This window comes from Carex rostrata, chromosome 10 (assembly GCF_964058835.1).
Source record: "Carex rostrata chromosome 10, lpCarRost1.2, whole genome shotgun sequence".
Classification (NCBI taxonomy): domain Eukaryota; kingdom Viridiplantae; phylum Streptophyta; class Magnoliopsida; order Poales; family Cyperaceae; genus Carex; species Carex rostrata.
This window is the reverse complement of record NC_135927.1, coordinates 6,579,445-6,594,107: the sequence shown is the minus strand read 5'-3', so window position 1 is coordinate 6,594,107 and position 14,663 is coordinate 6,579,445. Positions and strand designations below refer to the sequence as shown.

The window sequence follows — 14,663 nt, the reverse complement described above, 5'->3', positions numbered from 1 at the left end:
CCAATTGGGTTTCCTTCTTTGGAGGAAAGGTAACCTTCTCGGTTGGCATAGGAGGGTGGGTTCTGTCTGCTAAGCAAGCAGCTTCAGCAGGCCCGGTTGTTGATTTGCCTTTGACACACCGGAGACAGCACCATTTAGCACATTCCCCGAGTTTAGGGGTTGGCTCAAATCTGGTGCATGGAGGGTGGCACATGTTTCCACAACTTGGGCATGCTATGATTTCAGAAAATTCACCAGCTATATCGCAAACTGAACAAGCGATATATCTTGGCTGGCATGTTTCTGTTTCGATCGTGTGACAAGAGGCCCTTGTTTGCCTTCTTGAAGTTGTTCGGTCGTGATCGTACCGGATATTTAGGTCTTTCATTTGATCAAACAAGTTTTCCATAAGAGCAGCTCCTCGTGTTATTGAAGCATTAGTAGCTCTCATATATTGAGGCGGGTTATTGACGGGTCTCCTGCCTCTGCCCCGACCCCTTCCATGATTATTTTGCATGACTATCCTTTGATTTAAGAGGGTGGCTTTGCTCTCCAGTCTCTTTATGTTGTCACCGATTAGATCATCATCAGTGTCACTGTTTGCGAGAGGTTCGACACTTATGCTCGGGCCTTCATACCCGAGACCTCGCTTGTCTGACATTCCTCTATAAGGAGTGATCATTCTTTCAAACTCCTTTTCCCTGAGGACGGTCGTGTGCATGGGGCACGATTTCTTTATCAGCTTGAGGACATTTTCATCACACCATATAGGTATGGGGACATCAATAACTTGGTCGGAGACATGCTCCTCTGACCAGTCACTGTTATCAGAAGAAGGGGTATCATCCCGAACACTTTGGGCCCGATAAAACATAATAGGGCCTTGTCGGATCATCCCTTCATCTGTCATTGTTTCTTTAGGAGGGACCACAAAGGTCTTGAATTCCTGGATTTCATTTATATCTCTTGGTATGAGGTCCTTGTAATGGTTTTCGGGTACCAATTCGATCACCAGGGAGGATTGACATGTGTTCCCTTCTTCATCTGAAGATGGGATGTACGGGGGAAGGATTCGAGCTGCGTCAGCATCTTCCCCTGAAGATGATTCAGTATCTTCTCCGTACAATATGATTTTAGCTTGTTGCTTCTTTTGGTATTTTCCCTTTCTTTTGGGAATGTCCATGAAATACTTGGCGTCTCTAAGCCCTACCTCATGGACTTCGAAAGGTTTCATTTCCCCATCGATTCGCTTCACTTTACCATCCTTCACGTATTTTATGCATTGGTGAAGAGTGGAGGGCACAGCATTATTTTTGTGCAGCCATGGCCGACCTATCAAGGCATTATAGGTCGTATTGGCGTCTATGATATAGAATTTCATTTTCTCATGGATTCCTCCAATGTTGAAAGACAAGTCAATTGATCCCACTGATTGTTCACTTTTGTGGTTGAAACCGTGGATCACAATCTTGTCTTTGGTATAGTAGTGTGCTTTGAGGATCAGACGATCTAACGTCTTTTGAGGTATGAGATTAATAGAGGAACCCGGGTCTATGAGCATACGGGTTACCCTTTGACCTTCACATTCACCAGTTAAGAAAAGTGGTCGGTTATGATCATTTGTACCGACCAGGAGATCTTTATCACTGAAGGTGATTGTTGGTGTGTCATCATTCACCAAAGCAACTTCTTGTATTTTCTTTTCAGCGAAGTGTGCTTGAAATTCTTCGGGATGTTGAAGCGCGTATATGAGCACCTCCCTTACTTCAGAGGACATCATTAAGATGTAAAACACGCTGACTGCAGCCGGTATTTTCCTCAGCTGGGATAGGATATTGTAGTCATGCACTACATATTTTGGGCTACTCGATTCACCAGGAGTGAGGATTTCCTTTCCTTTAGCTTTGGTTTTCGACCTTTCAGCTTCATCGCTTTGAGGGGGTTGACGCTCAGGAATGTAGGTACCCGAGCGGAGCACTGCTTGGCATTCAGGTTGTTTAACCTTGACGTAGATGGCTTCTTCGTCTGATTCGCTTGAGCTACCTCCATAAACAACCACATTACATGTTTCATGGTTGGAGGCATAGTCTTTGCCCTTCTTGTCATGAGGAGTCGCGCTGTTTTCTCCTCTTTCAATTTCAAGGCCCATCATGGCGGCCAAGACATCTTCCTTAAGGAAGTCTAAAAGTATAGGTTTCAGAGGAACACTTCGTTCACCCTCTTGAGGGTCCAGTGTTTGTTTTGGGGTTTCAGGAAGTCCAAGTGCATTAATGGGTTTCTTGCCTTTTCGACTCCCATCTTTATTGGGTTTACGGTGGACGACCCGATTGGAGGGTCTTGAAATCGAGGGATTTAGATCTTGATCCCATTTAACTTGAGGTGCTTTCATTAATTGCCTCAGTTGTTTCCTGGTTTCTTTGGACAGGTGAATTTGCCAAATTCCTTCATCAGGATTTTTTGTTTCTCTCTTTTCAGTCACCTCTACGTGTGAGATGACGTTCACTTGTTCGTGACTTGCAGGGGTTTGCATGGCACTTGGCGCCAGATGCATGCGACCTTCTTTGATCTTTTGTTCGACCAGGTCTTTGAAAGCCCAGCAATCTTCTATGGTATGACCCAATATTCTATGGTAGGGGCAGTACTTGGGATGATTCACCATACTTGCTTCTTCTGGACGTTTGCACATTGGTAGCTCAAGACCATCTTCCAGAGCTTGCTTGAAAATTTTAAAAGTTTTCTCCCTTTTGAAAGAATATTTTTTATTCTTCAGTTCATCGAGAGACATTGGGAAACGGTTACCCTGATTACCGCGGGCATTAGAAAGAGCTGGTCGGTTATCAACCCTTCTCTTTTCTTCATCTGAAGGTTTCATACCGTCATCCCTGATGGCATATACAGTCTTCGCATCATTTCTTCTTGAGAAGTCATTCCTCTGCCGTGATGATGACACAGCAGGCTCATCTAGTCTTGCGTGTCCGATACGGGACACGGTGTCAATGAGTTCTTGGTAAGTACTCACATTGGCTATACTTAACCATTCTCTCATCTTACCAGAGAGGTTTCTAATTATGAACTCGATAGCATCTTTCTCGGGCATCGCATGACTTGCCCTTACGCTCATATTGCGCCATCTGGTGATGTATGACATGGCTGACTCACCGGGTTTGGGTTTCATCCATGCTAGGTCTGCCAATCTGACTTGATTGGTTGTAGTGGCAAACCTATCTATGAAAAGGGACACCATGTGGTCCCATGAACGTACACTGCCGGGTTCTAGAGAGCAATACCAGTCAAAGGCTGGTCCAGATAAACTCCTAGAGAATTGTCGACAGAGGAATGCTGGGTTTCTTGCCGAGTCCCCACATTGAATCATGTAGTGATTGATGTGTTGTTTGGGGTTAAGGTCATTGGTACCATCACCCGAAAATTTAGTAAAGAGTGGGACGGAATACGTCGGTGGATATCTGGGTATATCGAAAGCAGGGGGATATGGTTTCCCTACTTGGTACCGGGGCGTATCGTTGGCTATCCCCATAGCCCGCATTTGCTGGCTTATCATCTCCTGGATTTCTTCCATGGTAATACCAGGAGGAGATGGTTGTCTTTGGTCTTCCCAATGAACTCTAGGTCCGGATTGGAAATTTACCCTTTCAACTTCTGGAGGGTCTGTTTGATTTATCGGTGAACCATCACATTCAGGTTCAGCCGGACCCTTCCCACGAAGGATGATTGCCATCTTTCTTTCCCTTTCTCGGGATTGATGTAACTCAGCTCTCATGTTTTGGAGCTCAGCTTACATTTGGTTAAACATTGTTAGCTGTTCTAACGCTTGTGTTGCCATGTCAGTACCACGCTGACTTCCATGTGGTGAAGTTACCACGGCATTATTGAAACCTTGAATGGAGCCATCAAGGCGTCCTTCGGTTGACAGAATAACAGGATCTCTGACTTTACTTTGAACAGGAGGGTCATTTGAGTCTTCCCTCTCAGTGCTTGGTCCGTCACCAACTGCATATATGGCAGAATTAGGGTTTTGAGCAGGAGATTCTTTTTCTTCTTCCGCAGGATTTTCCTGTATGGATATCATGTAGACAGATGCTTCGTTGTCCAATTTTAGGGGTGTTGTTATAACCCTGCGCTTCTTGTGTATAGCGCTTGGTGCAATGATTGTCAGACTTCTTTGGGTTGGGCACGGATTAATCCGTGCCCCCAGTCGATCATGTATGCCGGTTGATTGAGAGGTTTGATGTGACCTCTCATTGTTGGCATGTTGAGATGTCCTGGCCCGCATTTCTTTGGGAAGTTTTGGTTTTAAAGAGGCACCATCGGGTGCCCCCAGCTTTGAAACTAGTATGGAAGATGACGAGGCGCCTTCAAATGCCCCCAGCCCTTTGGCTGGGAAGGAAAGCCTCGTACACACAGATGGTTTGGCACTTTTGGGTGCCCCCAGCTCACGGATTGGAGCATTGAGTTTGGGTCTCCTCAGTATTTGTACTGGGTAGGTCAGCTTAGCCTTAGCATCAGCTGCTGTGGAAGTTTTGGGAGCAGGAGAAGTGTAGTATCGACTTCTGCGCTGCTTCAAAGCACGGAGTTGTTTATGAGCCTTGTGAATGGTCGTTATGGTGGTGTTTTCAACCATTTTGGGGTTGGAGTTTGATGTTATTCTCCTTGGCTTATGTATGTAGGAGATGGTTTGAGGGATTTCCCCCGCTGCACGTATGTGTGCAGTGGAAGAGTTCTTCTTCACAATTCTCAAAGGAGAAAAGGAGTTATAAGTGGGGAGAGCCGGTTCAGCTACCAGTTCATTTTGGTAGGATTGAAGGGATCTCTTTTTGTTGACTGGGGCCGTGGTATGACTGACCCGGGTTGGTTTCTTTTGAGCGCGTCTTCTTGCGCGTTTGGTTTTGGTGGGAAGAGCAAAGGTCTTCCCGTCCATTCCTTCGGGAGTGAGGTAGTAGCATACCTTATCTTCCACTTCAGCTTCTTCCTCGGTTATAGACCCGAGAGATTCTTGCTCAGTCTGCTCAGTCATGGGAGCAGGTGTGGCAAACTTGAGTATTTCAGATGTGGCGACCGCGAAGGTCCCGAAAAACACCACCTTTCCGTTGTCAGGAAAAGCGGTCAGCTGGTTGGTTGCTGCAGCACGGTAGTTCATTGTCATCGACATCCTGCAAGCAAACAAACTTGAAATTTCATTAGTCAATTTTGTATTTCATGAGAACCAATTTGGTATACATGAGTTTAGCCCGATTATTCAATTCATAGGCAGCGATAACAAATACAAAAGGACAAGATTTCACCCAAGCGATCCAACGACTTATTGCTTTGGGGATTTTGAAAGCCATTGGTTGCTTGGGTATAGTTCCTTTATATTTGTATCGGATCCCGAACATGTGAGGAGAAGTATGTCCCACCGGGCGTGCCAAAACCTGTAGGTGGCAGAAAGTTGCACGGCGTCAGGTTAGCTAACGGTGCGGTATTTTTTGCATGTGGGTGTGAGTGGTAATGCTCCCGGCTGGATTCAGTGCTCTGCTTCTTCGAATGTGAGCAGGTCATCGAACTCAGGGGAAGGCATTCACTCGGGATTTCTCTCTGCGTTCCTCCTGGTTCACCCCTTGTGACAACCTACGTTCATGATCAGTTGTCGGAGGTTTTATTGTTTTCGATTGTGAGGACGTTTTACTCCCGACAGGTGCAAGCACCCGCCGTTAATTACATCAGAAAGACCTTTCGGGTCAGACTGAATACCTCATGCATTCCGGGATTTGTGCCTATTCGAATTGAACTGAATAATGAGGCTAAAAAGGGACTCATGTATGGTTTGTTTGGTCGTATATTTGGTTCTCACTTAATTTATAAGCGTGTTTTGGTCAATTGTCATGATATATGCATGAAGACATGGATTTTATACACTTCAAGTGTATAGGGTATTCATAAGAGATATCATTTGTATAGTTTTAGTATGAAAAAGCAATATTTGGTGTCACTTTTATACTTTGGTTTATAAAACATGTCAAGAGAGGGGCATTTTGGTCATTTCAGATTATGGCTGAGATTTGAATATGTCCAAATATTATTTAAAATTAAAGAGGATTGAAGTTGGGTTCATTTGGAACTGGTTTGAGTCGATTTGGACTTAGTATGAGAAAGTTATGGCCAAAAAGGACTTGGAAGGGCTTATTTGTGAGGATTTTGTACTTCCAGGGACCTGTTTGTAAATTTCTAGGGACCTGAGGCTATAATTTGGGCTTTTGACAGGGTCTGGAATGTAAGTTGGGCCTTTAAGGGCTTGTTTGAGGAGATTTTATGCTGGCAGGGACCTTTATGTAAATTTTCAAGGACTTCCCTGTATATTTTAATAAAACAGAGGGGTTTATGTGCAAAAGAGGATCTTCTGGTCATATGTGGACTTTAAGATCAGTGTAGAGCTTTGAGATTTGAGCTTTGGGCCTTTGAGATGTACACAAGCCACTGGATTGAAATCATTGGGCTTCAGGATTAGTGCAGAGGTGATTTGGTTAATTGGGCTTCAAGATTTGGGTTTTAATATCAAGATTTAGGCTTTTGGGCCTCAAGATGTATACTGGGTCATTAATTAATGTGCAAAGCCCTAGATACCATTCATTTGAACTTTGAGATTCGGGTTAATCTCTTAATTGATTTAAACATATGACATGTAGGGCCCCAAGTGTCAGGACCCGTTGGATTTGATATGAATTTGATCCATTAGATTGCAAAGACTGCTTTAGGATTCGTGTTTCTTGCTTTGAGGATCGTGCAAGGGGGTTTCCCGGCTAGGGTTCTTCCTCGATGAACTCAGTCCGGCCAATCTAGGTCACGGCGGTGCCGGCCAAGGGAATGGTTATGATCGTCTTGACGTTAGGAGTCGATTGGTGCCGGTGTCGGCTGTCGACGACCATCGGAGACGGTGGAATAGGTATCTACAGTACCTATCGGTACCAATTGGACTCCAGATCGATTACAATCGATTTCTTTAGAATTACTTTCAATTGATTGGTCATTTGAGATCGTGTGAGGCTATGGAAGGTCTTGGTGACATCAATTTCTCATCCAAAGAGGCCTCAGACATGATTTGGGTTTTGTGGTTTCGGTTTCAATACCACATTGGTACCAGAAGATGGTACAGAGGTTTCAAAGCTTGATTAGACATTCAGAGAGTTCATTTGAGTCATTTACAAGTTGTTTGAGCATGTCAGAGGCATTGGATTGGATTGAAATGAATTCCAGATCAATTTATCATGGAAAACATATTAGAAGTTATTATTTCAGTTCTTTTAGATCCATTTTCTCATGATTTATGTATATGATGAGCCCATTTTATTTCATGATCTCAAAGATATATGTATTAAGAATTTCTGTTCCAAATTTGGAATTTTTTCTGAGTTTATTTACTCAATCAAATGACTTGTTCATGTCAGGGGTATTGATGGTAATTTTACCAATTTAAATTACAGAATTTCCATATTTTAAAGATGAACTTTGGAGATCCATAACTTTCTGTAGGAATATCCAAATGATGCAAACTTTATATCAATTTTGTGTATTTTGAAGTGCTTTATTTAGCTGTGAGGTTCATTTTTTCAGTTTGGTCCTTCTAATGTTCTGAAATGACTGATCTATCAGCAGAGGTCATTTCAATGAATTTCATTATACCAGAGGTGCTTTTCATGTGATATTGTGCTGGGTCCATACTTGGTGTGATACCAGGAGGTAGTGTAGATCATTTTATACAAGATCAAAGGTCTGGTTTGGTCCAACACAGGTTTTCAAGGGCATTTAGCCACTGTTATTGTACCAGTAAGCATAAAATGAAGATTAAAGGATTCAATTTTCATAGAACCATCATTTAAAAAGCAGGTTATGACTTGGAAATATGCAGGGAGATCCCTGATTGTTTTAAAATCATGTTTTGAGCATGTCCTCTTGATTTTAGAGAGCAAAATCATCAAAACTTCATTGGATAAAGAAAGTAAATGACATGAGGCAGTATAACTGCTGTCTATTTACATCTTAGTCCTCAGTTTCTCACTTTTTGCAACTAGGTCCTTTAAAATGATGAAATTAGCCATTTAAAAGGGCATAACCTCACTGTTTCTCTGGATTTAATTGCAAATAGGCTCTCTCAAGGGAACTTAGGGTTGAGAACTGCAAAGGATGCTTACTTGCTCACTTTAAACAGCCCTTGTGTGATTATCTTTTGATTTAAGTCACTTTTTTCCTTTTTTAATCACTTTTAATCAAAGAAATCAAGGGATTAGATGAGCAAGGATGCCAGCTGGCTCACTACACTCATCCTAGCCCTCAATTAATTTGCAAAAGTGATCCAAGGAGGCAGAAAAGAAAAAGATGAGAGAAAAATAGAAGAAAATGTACAAAAATGTGTTTTTTATGAAAGATTTGTACAAGAATGATAAGCTTTTGTATTTTAAATGCTTGTATATATATTTTTGATGTTTTAAAGAGAGATGATCAGATCAGAAACAGAAAATAAAGCAAAGAATAACAAAAAGAAGATCAAAATGGCAAAAATAAAGCTTTATTCATGAAATTAGTACATGAGGTGGCCCCCTAGGGGCCTTACATTGAATCCAAGACTTAATTACCTATGAATTAAGCTTGAGGAAGCCTATGGTGTGTGTGTGCACCACTGTTTGTATGTAAAGTGTGTGTTTGTGTGTATCTAGAGCTTGATTGTGTGTATCTTTCTCTAGCTGTCTCTTTCTTTATGTCTGTGTTTTTTTCTCTTTTTTTCTATTTGAGGTGCCTTTTTATAGGCAGAGAGCTAGGGTTTTGTAATGCCCCAGCTGAGGTGGTCTTATCTTGGCCAGAGGTGTTTGATCAAATGCCTCTGATTGATTGGCTTCATTCCATGTGTGCTTTGTGTAGGGGATCACCCAATTATACTTTGACATGTCATTTAAATGTGTTGGATGCATTTGAGCCTTTAGATTGCATCAACAACAGCCCTGGGCATCAATAGCCCTTGATTTACTGCCATGTGGATGAGGTATGAGGGAATGCATGCTCCCAGCCTCCAGGAGTATATTCTCCTATTTTGGCATTACCTCAGGTTCATTTGACACGTGTCCTGGGGACCTGTGAGCTGTTCATTAGCCGTTAGTGCATATGGTGTGCTGTGCCGAGCTAGTCTTGAGCTTAACTTGCACCTGCCTTGATTATTGTGCTTCAAGGTGCAAAGCATATACACATGGCATCGCCTTCACTTGTTTATCATGTGCCAAAGCTCAATTTACCGTTTAGACAGCTGGGTTGGTGCTTTAGCCATTAGTCGGACTTCTCATAGTACCGATTCATGATTCTCATAAAATTGGACTTGGTTAGATCAAATTGACACCTGTAAGGTCATCGTGTTGGCCTTAGGCATTACCCTGCCAAGTTTCAAAGCTTGAGGTGATCCTAACCGGCCATCCCGTTTTCTCATCTTCCCTCTTTCTCGGCTTTGTTTAGAGAGAGTAGCCACTGCTTAGGCTTGAGAGAATATAGAAAGGAGTAGAGGAAGTGCACCTCTTTCGAGTTTAGGTGAGCATCTGCTCAATTCCTTTTCAATTTTCATGAATTTCAAGCTCCGATTGGAGCTCAGAAGACGCGGAGGAGGAAGAAGGAGTTGTCAGGGCAAGGGACCCACTCGTCAGTGACCCTGACATGCCTTCTTTTCTCTCTTTACTCTGTCCCTTATTCCATCTGCGCTTGGCACATTATAGACCGTGTAGAGGGCAGCGGCACGGTGTATGGCACTCTGGGTGCACGCGATTTGAAGAGGTCAAAGGCGCTGAGTTTAAACTCAGCGCTTCCCTCGTTTGATCTGGCTGGACAGGGTGCATCGTGCACCATTGCACTGTCATCTTGGTGTATGGAGTTCATTCTCCATGCGCTGAGTTCACTCATATCCGAGTTTCAGCGAAATTTAACCTTGAGAGACTGACAATGGGTCCCAGGGTCAGGTTTTAACTTAGGAACTCCCAATTTGCACCCAGAGAAGCTAGGTTTATTGCTAGGAGTACCCTGGCTGAGGTGGCACCACTCAGAAGCTGCCAAATCAGCACAAACTTTGAAAATTCATAACTCCTTGACCATTTGGAGTTAGAATCTGAATCTTATATCAAAATTCATGGTTTTAAATGTAGAATATTACCATGAATTTTAGCATATCATTTCCCTTTGTCTTGGGAATGTTTTAAAACATTTGGCATCTTTCCAAGCATTAAAATTATTACCAATATTTAATTGGCAATATTTTAGGGTACAACAAACGTATACTCTTGCTTTGTGAGTTAATGAAGGTTCAAGTATACACGTCGTCCGTTGGTCGATCGGAACCGTTAAAATTAAAGAGCACTGCATATTTACTCCTGCAGTAAATTTTGATGAAATTTTATTTTTATTTACTCATCCATCAAGTTGACGGAATATTGAAACATCGAAGGGTTATGAACACTTCACATTGGATCGAAGCTAAAACACAATAAAACTACAGAATTTTTATGTTGGTTACGTTCAATATTTTTCCTTGATTATATCAAAACAAATTTGAAATTATTTTATTTCAGATCGACCGTTGAAATGATCAAGGAAAAATGAACGACTCACAAATATTTACTAAATTTGAAGGAACAAATAACGATGAAATTACTTAAAATTGACAATTATAAGTATGATTTGGTCATAGAAGATGTAAACAAAATAATTTTTTTTTAATTTGATTTCATATTATTTGTTATACATGCATCACCTAATTAGTAAATATCAAGTTCAAGCCGTCCAATAAGCAATGAACGGTCCTGCTGTTTTCATTTGGACGATTTTATTAGCAGATCAGTTTTGAATTTATGCAACACACATCCTATATAATTTAAAGAACGTCCAATATATTTAACACACTTCTTGAAGATGAAACTGCTCTGTTAATATCTATACTTGCTAAAAAAAAAATTTCCCAACGCATCCAGAGAGGGGATTTTTCTTTTCTCCTTAGCATGTTTTTTCTTTCCTTTTCACGGACTTCCCCTTTTCATTTCCCTCTAAAACCATTTTGATTCCCTCCACAATTTTTTGGGTTGCCTCCAAATAATTGGTTTCCGCGTTCTCTCTCTGAAGTTGTATCTTCCTCTTAAGAACCAAAAACATAAAATATTGATAAAAAAACATGGCTGTAACGAGATGTAAACAGACTATTTACAAGCTGCTTGCACCATGGCCACACCTTGTTGCCTCCGTCCTAGCCTCATCTCCTCAAACCTCCTTCATCCTCTAAAGTATTCCAGTTATGGGTTTTTGTCTCTCTCTCTCTCTATCTCTCCATGAAGATAAGATCTTCAAAAGTGAACTAATAGGGGGGAACCCACCACCTGTTCGACAATTTGCCTCAAAGAAGTTCTGTCTTTGTTGTTACTTTGGCAATTTCTCTGTTAACATAGTATCTTTTGTTGTTACTTTAAAAATTTATATAGTTCCTTCGGTTGAGAGGGTGATATACAATACCTAAAATTGGGGGCTTGCCTTATAAGACTCGTTGGGTTTTAAAATGGTGAAGGGGATTAGAGCACTGAATTGAACAAATGGAATGCTCTCAAAGTGTTTGATGAAATGTCCAAATCAAGTTCAATGTTTGTAAGGACCATATCTACTTAGAGTGTTTCTTTTAACAAGTTTTATCTTGTTATTGGATTGTCATGGCAGGGATTCTCATATTGATCGGCTTAACCCTCAACAATAGAGAACAACATGTCACTTGAAGAGGTGTTGTGCTTTATCAGAGTGTCTCCCTTGTTGGAGCGCCTCTACATCTCTCTCTTAGCTGAAGTCACCCAGTTTGGAGGTATAGTTCCATTATAGACTTATAAATGTGTAAAATAAATCGCTATTTACTAATTAATACCTTATTTACCTTGAGTTTCTTTATTACAGTTGCAATGCACAGATAATAAAATAAAAACAAACGTTATATGTTATATATAACTCGTGCACTATATAAATAAAAAATTGCTGTGTCAAAATTTTTAAGATCTGACCATTGCGGTTTGCATAGCTTTACGTGTCTCCTTCTCCAATAGGTTATATTAAGAAAAGTTCTTCTCTTTTCTTTTCTAGTTTTTCTTTGCTTAGTCTACTAAATTGATTGTGATTGGTGTTAATTAGTTACTATTATAATTAGGTTACTGTATCCTCTTAAATTGTCATAAAATGAGAATATAATCTCATGTACCTCTGAAACATAGTTAAAGCTGGTGGACTTGAGGAACTGGTCTTGATGCTGGTGGACTTGAAGGGGAAAAGTAAGTAATTGGATGCAATTGTACATGCTCAACCTAAATCTGGCCATTGCGAATTGAAATCTGACACTAAGGTAAGTTGTGTTTTTTTTTTTATTTCCTTAAAAAGAAAAAGGAATATTTGTGGGTAAAAATGAAAAATTGTCTAATTTAAAAAAGTTAGCAAGAAGAAATAACTAATACCTTTGCATCCATGCTACTGGATTGAGTATGAATACACAGTGCAAAAGCAACATGTACTACGGGTCAGTTTGTAGTGTCCTTGATGCTCAATTTGATGATTTTATCACAAAAATATATGCACAACTTACCCAAAGACCTTCATACAACCTGTGTGCATGTTTTCCTTAATTTTTTCAATAATTTTAACAATTTATTTCATCACTTTTCAGTTTGTGAGGTGCAATTTGGATCATTCTGACATGTTGTTTTGTAAATTTTGTGTAGAACAAACCATAGATCCAAATTGGATGTTTTTTGTGTCTAAAATTTCAGGAAGTCATGATCTGCACCCACAATTAATTTCAACTCATTGTATTGCCTAGAGCTATGCCAAACTTAAGTTTTTCTCAATATCAGTTTTGGTTCTGTACCAGTTTTTTTATTTTCTGACAACCAGTTTTGTATAATTTTTACAGGACAAACTACAACTCCAAATTGAGTGTTCTTGGTACCAAAATTCTCAGGATATTAAGATATTTCACCATAATTTATTTCACATTTTTATGGATTTTCTAAATAAGTTGAATTTGGGGTTTTGTACAGGGAAGTACTGCACCAGCAGCACTATTGTACCAGTTTTTGCATTTCATGAGAAAAAACTTTTGAGAATTCATTATAAATGATAGGAACTATAATGTCATGTGTTTTATTTGGTTTAGAACAAAAGCATGTTTGGCAAATATATCATCTCTTTAATTGTTTAGAATTTCTCTTCTGGTCAAATACTAAAAAAATCATTAAGTGCTCAGCTCTTTTATAATTGGGGAAATTTTGTATGCATAGGAGCAGCATGTGAATTATTGTTGCTTTATAATACCTCCATGTAAATTAAATAGATTGGCTAAGTCCAAAGAGCAAAATTTTTGTTTTCAATTAAATGATTCATTTTAAATATCTCAATGAGATACATATCCTTTTTTGTTAATTTCCTTCTTGTAAGCACTGTTTGCTTGAAGACCCTATACCTTTCCAAAGCTATAGTGATGATATTACTAAACTACTATCTAATTCAAGTACTTTTCTTATTAATTAGGATGTGTTATATAAATTATTTTGTTGATTAATGAGGTATATCATTTTGGGATTATATTCTAAGTTAATTGAATGTTCGTGGCTAGCAAAAATGTGGAGGGCTAGCCAATTGCAAAAATGTTGTTGCCAAAATTCTTAATAATACACTAACAGTTATAATTAAAAATAATTAGCAAAAATCATTAAAGAAATGAATAAACACAATAAATTATACTTAAGATTTCAATTAAATGTTTCATTTTAAATATATAAATTAAATACTGCTTGCTGCTGTGATTTAGTTTTGTTTAACATTTAAAGGGAGATCTCAACAAATATAAATGCTTCTGTCTCCATGAGCTAAACATTTCCAACGGTAGTCTCATGAAAATAATTAGTATAACTATAAAAAAATATTAACTGTATCAATGAAACTTTTCCAAAAGTATAGTAGCCAAGTATTTATGTGGGCCTAATATAAATATAATAACCAAAACATTTCCAAGGGTAGCTCATGGAAATAATATGTGTTACAACTTCCAAAACATTTCCAAGGGCATGGGGTCAACAATTTCCAAGGGCCATCAATAAAAAATAGTATTTGATTTGTTTGGCAGGTCATGGCTCATCCAAAAGTATTTCTGAGGGCAGACATGAGACATTTCCAAGGGTGGACAACAGGGTTTTTCCATCGGCAACAATTTCCGTCGGCCTACCGATGGAAATTTTAAGTGTGTCAGAAGTGCGTCAGAAAACACCATTTTATTTCTGAGGGCCTCTCTTACCCTTAGAAAAAGCTAAACTTACCTTCAGAAAAAGTGCAGATTCTAGTAGTGTGTAGTTGGCACCTACCGCTCTCTGTAAAAGGGTGGTTATAACAGTGTCTTCTCGGTAGGTATAGACTCGTGGAATGGAGCTCGTGAAATCAAGAAGGAAATATCTCTCATGTACATTAGGTAGAGTGTGTATGAGTGATGATATCTATTGGGCCCCTTGATAGAATCAGATTATACAACATGCATAATGATATTGGTTGATCACAAGTATATGATGATTCATGAATGAAGAAATAGATGCGATAAGGTTTCAGGCAATGTTATGCATTGTCTATATTGGATCACAATACTGTCTGGTTACATG

The 14,663-nt window shown here is 39.7% G+C and overlaps 1 protein-coding gene and 1 long non-coding RNA gene across 3 annotated transcripts in view; one reads left to right on the top strand and one right to left on the bottom strand.

Moving 5' to 3' along the window:
• LOC144560399 (desmethyl-deoxy-podophyllotoxin synthase-like) overlaps window positions 1-14,663 on the bottom strand; it is a 98,640-nt gene that overhangs the window by 30,311 nt on the left and 53,666 nt on the right. The window lies entirely within an intron of this gene.
• LOC144560914 (uncharacterized) lies at window positions 11,417-13,453 on the top strand. 2 transcript variants are annotated; one of them, XR_013513512.1, is made up of 3 exons: window positions 11,417-11,836; window positions 12,237-12,364; window positions 12,929-13,453. It is a non-coding gene; the product is annotated as an uncharacterized LOC144560914 (long non-coding RNA). The 2 variants fall into 2 exon arrangements; XR_013513511.1 differs by having other exon boundaries at window positions 12,683-13,453.